The sequence below is a fragment of the Pteropus vampyrus genome, unplaced genomic scaffold (genome assembly GCF_000151845.1).
Source record: "Pteropus vampyrus isolate Shadow unplaced genomic scaffold, Pvam_2.0 Scaffold15, whole genome shotgun sequence".
Taxonomy (NCBI): domain Eukaryota; kingdom Metazoa; phylum Chordata; class Mammalia; order Chiroptera; family Pteropodidae; genus Pteropus; species Pteropus vampyrus.
The window spans coordinates 8257429-8262595 of record NW_011888796.1 but is presented as its reverse complement, the minus strand read 5'-3'; the positions used below and the strand labels follow the sequence as shown (position 1 = coordinate 8262595).

Sequence of the window (5167 nt, the reverse complement as noted above, 5' to 3'; positions counted from 1 at the left end):
TTCTGCATACATCAAATTGAAATTAGAAGGCAATGTACTGTTATTTGAAGCTTGGGTGCTATTGTTTTAAGAGCATTATCTTCTGTTGAAGTGTTTTTGTTTTTTTTTCTCGCCTTGTCTCTGTCTCTCTTTGTCTGTCCCTGTCTCTCTCTCTCTCACCCTCCCTCCCTCCTGCTTCTTCCCCCTCTCCTTCCCTCTCTGCCCTCTATCTCTATTTCTGTCTCTCTCTCTCTTTCAACAGATACTTATCACCTTTCCAGTTTTTGATAAACCTTTTCCATAATGCCTAGTACTTTTCAAAATTATTCTTCATGATGATATTTACAACAGTAGGTTCTCATTATTAGGAGAGCAACAACTTGTCTCAAACTGCATAGAAAATAAGAAATTAAAATAGGTAGAGAAAAAGATCTGGGACTCTTGTCTCTTACATACAAAATAAAAAAGTGTCCACAGCGCAGCCTTTGGGCGTAAGATTATAGCTTTGGATTGGTCACTCTGACTCAGTGAGAAGCTTGAGGATCTGCATTTCATTTAAAGTTATTTCAGGCGCTGGTTGATTGGGCCCCTTGAGAGTACAGGCCACACTCTAGTTTACCTCAAGGATGGCAAGCAGAAGTTCCCCGACTCTCTGCCATCAGCTCCCCTTCCTTTTTCTAATACTTTAGCCCTCATTTCTTTCCTGTGATAAAGGAAGCTAAATTTTACCTTAATAGTTGTCACCCAAAGTCCTTTTCACAAGGTAACTTTCCTTGTCAGGAAAAGGCACTGTGATATTGACACTAACCATGGTGGAGAGAAGAGGAGATGCAAGAATGGGAAGCAGCTGGGGCTGATGCTTCATCAAAGAAAGCAAGAGAGAGATGGCACTCGATGAGCTGGGGAAGGAGTACACAAGATGGACAGGTCTACAGGCTGGAATTGTGGTATGAAGGGCCTCTGGGCCCCCGAGGATGGAGGGGCTGAAGCACACTTAAAAACCGTAACGCCAAAGTTTCCATTTGAATTCTGAGGTGGAAATGCCCCCTCCATCTCCCTCTCAACACCTTCAGCACAGAGGGCGATGGTGATGTGTTCCTGCTGTGAGTGGGCCAAAGGAGGGCCTGGGATTCACGTAGAGGTAGAACAGCACATAGCCAGCCTGAAGCAGCAGGAGGCCCGCACAAGAGTTATGCCCTTAAGAGGCTTCGTGGAAATCTTGGGAGTGGAATATGGACTGCCCTTGGTTATGGAATCTGGAGGTTTGAGCCAATTTTTTCTTGGGTCTCCACAGGGCAGGAGAACTTCCTGCTAACTTTGGGTTATTGTATATTTTCAAGGGACCTACAGTACAGTACTTTGTAATAAGTGTTATGAAAATGAATGTTAGCGAAGTAGTTTGCAAAGATCTTGGCTTGCAGCCAGACAGAATGAGGGTAAAAATGTGCTTAGTAAAAATAGGCAATTAAGAGTTATTATTTTTTTTCTAATGCGCTGGTTCATTGCAGAGTATTCTATTCTGTTTCTATAAGCATTTTTCTGTGGAAATATATTAGAATTTGTGGGAAATCAGTCAGAGAAAATCCACTTATAACTCTTCATGGGCTCATGCTCTAACATCCTTCTGAGGAATAAGACTTTCGGAAGAAATCATATCATATTTCTTATTCCACATACTTTCAGGGAATATTCTCCTGCAGATTGCTTCTTTCTTGGAATTCTTCTTCCCACCCTTGTCTCCTTTCTTAGTCACATATGAATAGATAGCACCACCTTACCTGTGGGCGGCTACAGCAGATGGCTGCCCCATTGTGGTGGCTTGGGGAATGTTCCCTCCTGAGCCCCTCCTCCAGAGGTTGCATGGGGCATCTCTCTAACCTCTTCTCACTCTCTTTGGGACCTGCCTCAGAGTTCTGACCTTATCTTCTCCCAGAGGACCTCAATTGCCCTTCATTTCAGAACTTTCCAGCTTCTCCACTTAGGTGGGAGGCCGCTGTCAATGAAAATTCAGAATAGCCTGAGGGGGGTTTTCTTCCAATCCATAGATAATAGAATCTCAGAATGCGAAACTTTTTAAATGGGCTTTTTTCCATCCTGTAGGAAACTATTTTTACTGTTAGCATAAAGTGTAGCTTTGCCTTTCTCTTTTGATCTCTTTTGAGTGAAAAATAATGCAAGATGTGTTGTTGTATATGGATGTATTTGTGTGTGTGTGTGTGTGAGAGAGAGAGAGAGAGCAAGAGAGAGAGAGAGAGAGAGAGAGACAGAGAGAGAGAGAGACAGAGAGAGAGAGACAGAGAGAGAGAGAGAGAGTCTGTATAGAAGGAAAGTGGGGAACTTAATGACTTAACTCACTGATGAGCAAACACTTTTCGTACGGGACAATTATGGAGTTTATTTTAAAAGCATTATCTTTTGTATTAGTACATGTAATATCTACAATAGTAATTGAAACATTCATTTTTATTACCTTGTCACTAAAGGGCATCTTTTTTAAAGAGGCATTCAAATATTAAAATAACATAGCACAAACAGCAGAACTTGATTGTTATGCTGTGCCTTTGTACATTCTTCGTACAAAGAGTGGGACTGAGAGGAGGGATTTGAGGAATTTGGGGGTGAGGATATGAATTGGGACCAACATTCAGCCACAGATCAGGCAGTGTTCCTTCAGTGCCTGGGAAGCTGGAGGACAGATGCTGTCATTTGAGAGAGTGCTCTGACAAAAATGATTTTTTTTTTTTTGGCGAGGCAACCCTTGGTTGACCTCGCAGATTGCAAAGACCTTGTCAATTTACAATCTCTTTCTCTCTCTCTTTTTTTATTTACGCCTACAGCACCTTGTCTTCCTAGGTGGTCTCACATCCAGGTACTAGCCAGGCCCAACTCTGCTTAGCTTCCGAAGAGATCAGACAGGATCGGGTTTGTTCAGGGTAGCATGGCCGTAGACTAAGAATAAATTTTAAATCTTCTGTGAATACCTGTCTTTACTTTTTTACCCACAACCTATATCATTTATGCTTCTTGATTGTAAGCAGCAGAAACCAGCTCTGTTTTAAACAAAAAGAGGATTTGTTGGAAGAATATTTGGGGCTCACGAAATCAGTAGGATGCTGAAGAACAAGAAGAATGGAAAGCAACCGAAGTCTCCTTAAGACCAGGCAACAGAATTACCCCATCTCGGGTCCCCTACACAGACTGGCTGCTCTGCACAGCACCTACACAGCTGTGAAATGTGTGACCCCCAAACATCTCATCCTTCCCTCACATGCTCTGGATCCAGAGTTCTGGGAGTGCATGTTCACTTGCCTTAGCCTAACTCAAAGGCCTTCCCAAGAAAGTTGCACAGGGCTGGGGGAAGAGGAGAGTCAGGCCTTGCTGGCATCCATGGCGAGTGGCAATAGGTGGCAGTTTTCCTTCTCACCAAGACCATACAAATGGAGGCTCTCCAGAAAGGGAGGCTGGGGTTTGAAATGGAAGACAGTAGGGAGTTGAAGGCTGTCAAGCTAAAAAGTGATTCACGTCTACCTCATGCCTCCTAACTGAGCCCCAGGAACTGGGGTACTGCAGAACCTCCTCATAGGTTTCTCCCTGGTTTGAGTCTCTTCTCCCCTCAGCCCCAGACCTAGTCTCATACACCTGCTGTATTTCTGGGAGCAGCTTCCCAGGTGGAGACAGAGCATTAGAAGCTGGCTTCTGTTTGCTCACCTATCAAATGAGGGTAACAACATCTATCTCAGAGTGTCATTATGAGGATCAAATGGAATATTTGTAAAGTGCCTGGTGCTGTGCCTGGTGCTGAGCCTGGTGCTGAGCCTGGTGCTGAGCCTGGTGCTGAGCAGTGCTCAACAGATGTCATGTCATTTCCCTCATTGTCTCCCAAAGAACAGTGGCACAACAGCACACCAGTTGTCATTTATTCAACAAGTTTTATTGAATACCATTGTCCTTAATTTTCTTGATTTACCAGGGACTAGTGAAGACTTTGTCATGTAATGTAACCACTCATTAGTCGTGCAACCTCTCTGAGACTCCGTTGGATTGTCTGTGAAAAGTAGTAAATAATCATACCTCCACTGAAGAATTCTTCTAAGCATTAAATGAGATTATCCATGTAAAGTACTTAGCACAGTGCCTAGAAAAGGAAACAATATATATTAATTATTAATAAGAACCCAGAGTTTAAATGTTTTTTTCCTTTTATATCTCTAGCTTCTCCTATCAGAGGGACATATTCTACAAGTTTACCACAGTCTCTTCATTCTAAATGTAACTTATTTTCTGAAGACCCCAGTAACCACCATGTAGACTTTGAGCTGGAAAGACATTGGGAGTTCAACCTCTTTGCTGTACAGAGGAGGAAATGAAGGCAGGTCAGCGGAAGATTTGCTGACGCCCAGTCTGGTGCTCCATCAACCCCTTCTCACTGGATGGATTATCATCAGTAGCAATAGGCTTTGTTTCTTTCTATCTAACCTCAATTAAAGCAAAAACATCAGATGTTGGTGTGAGGCAGGGTTCAGCAACCGTGGGATTCTGCTGCATATTTTATCATTTCTTTTTTCACTGCCTGTGATGGGAGGGGTCAGGCTGTGTTGTTAGGTAAAACCTCTCAGTCTCACCCTATCTAATCACTGCCATCTACTTACGACAGCCATGAGTAGGAAGTGGACACAGCACTTGGAGGACTTTGGACTGCTTTTATTTCCTATTATTCTTTAAATGGTTACCTCACATTCTGTCTACTATTCTTTATAGAGTCTTTTTGGAATTACCAATTGCCATGTTTTCTCATGGAATTGAATTACTTTCAAATTCCTTCTCATGCTATGGTAGCTTGCATTTTTCTAAGATGACTCTAGTTTATTTTCTGGCTGTAGATCCAATCCTTTCAGATCTTTGTATATTCGAGCGCGTCCTTTGCCTATTTAAAATAAAACTACTAATATCGATAACCTAATGCTCATTCTCTATTCGAAGTCATTAATAAAATTTTTATTGAGACCAGAGAGAATAGACCTTCTGCCAAATATCTTCTCTCAATTGGATACTGGGCCATTTATCCATTTCCTTTGTTTAAAATAGTTTAGCCAATATTTAATTTATTTGACAATGTTTATTTTCAAGCTAATTTAAATTTGCTTCAGATAACATTTTATTAAATGCTATATCAGATGCTTTATTAATA

General features: G+C 41.9%; 1 pseudogene; it reads right to left on the bottom strand.

Moving 5' to 3' along the window:
• Nucleotides 1-2807: 2807 nt before the first annotated feature.
• Nucleotides 2808-2929, bottom strand: LOC111735912 (annotated as a pseudogene).
• Nucleotides 2930-5167: the final 2238 nt, after the last annotated feature.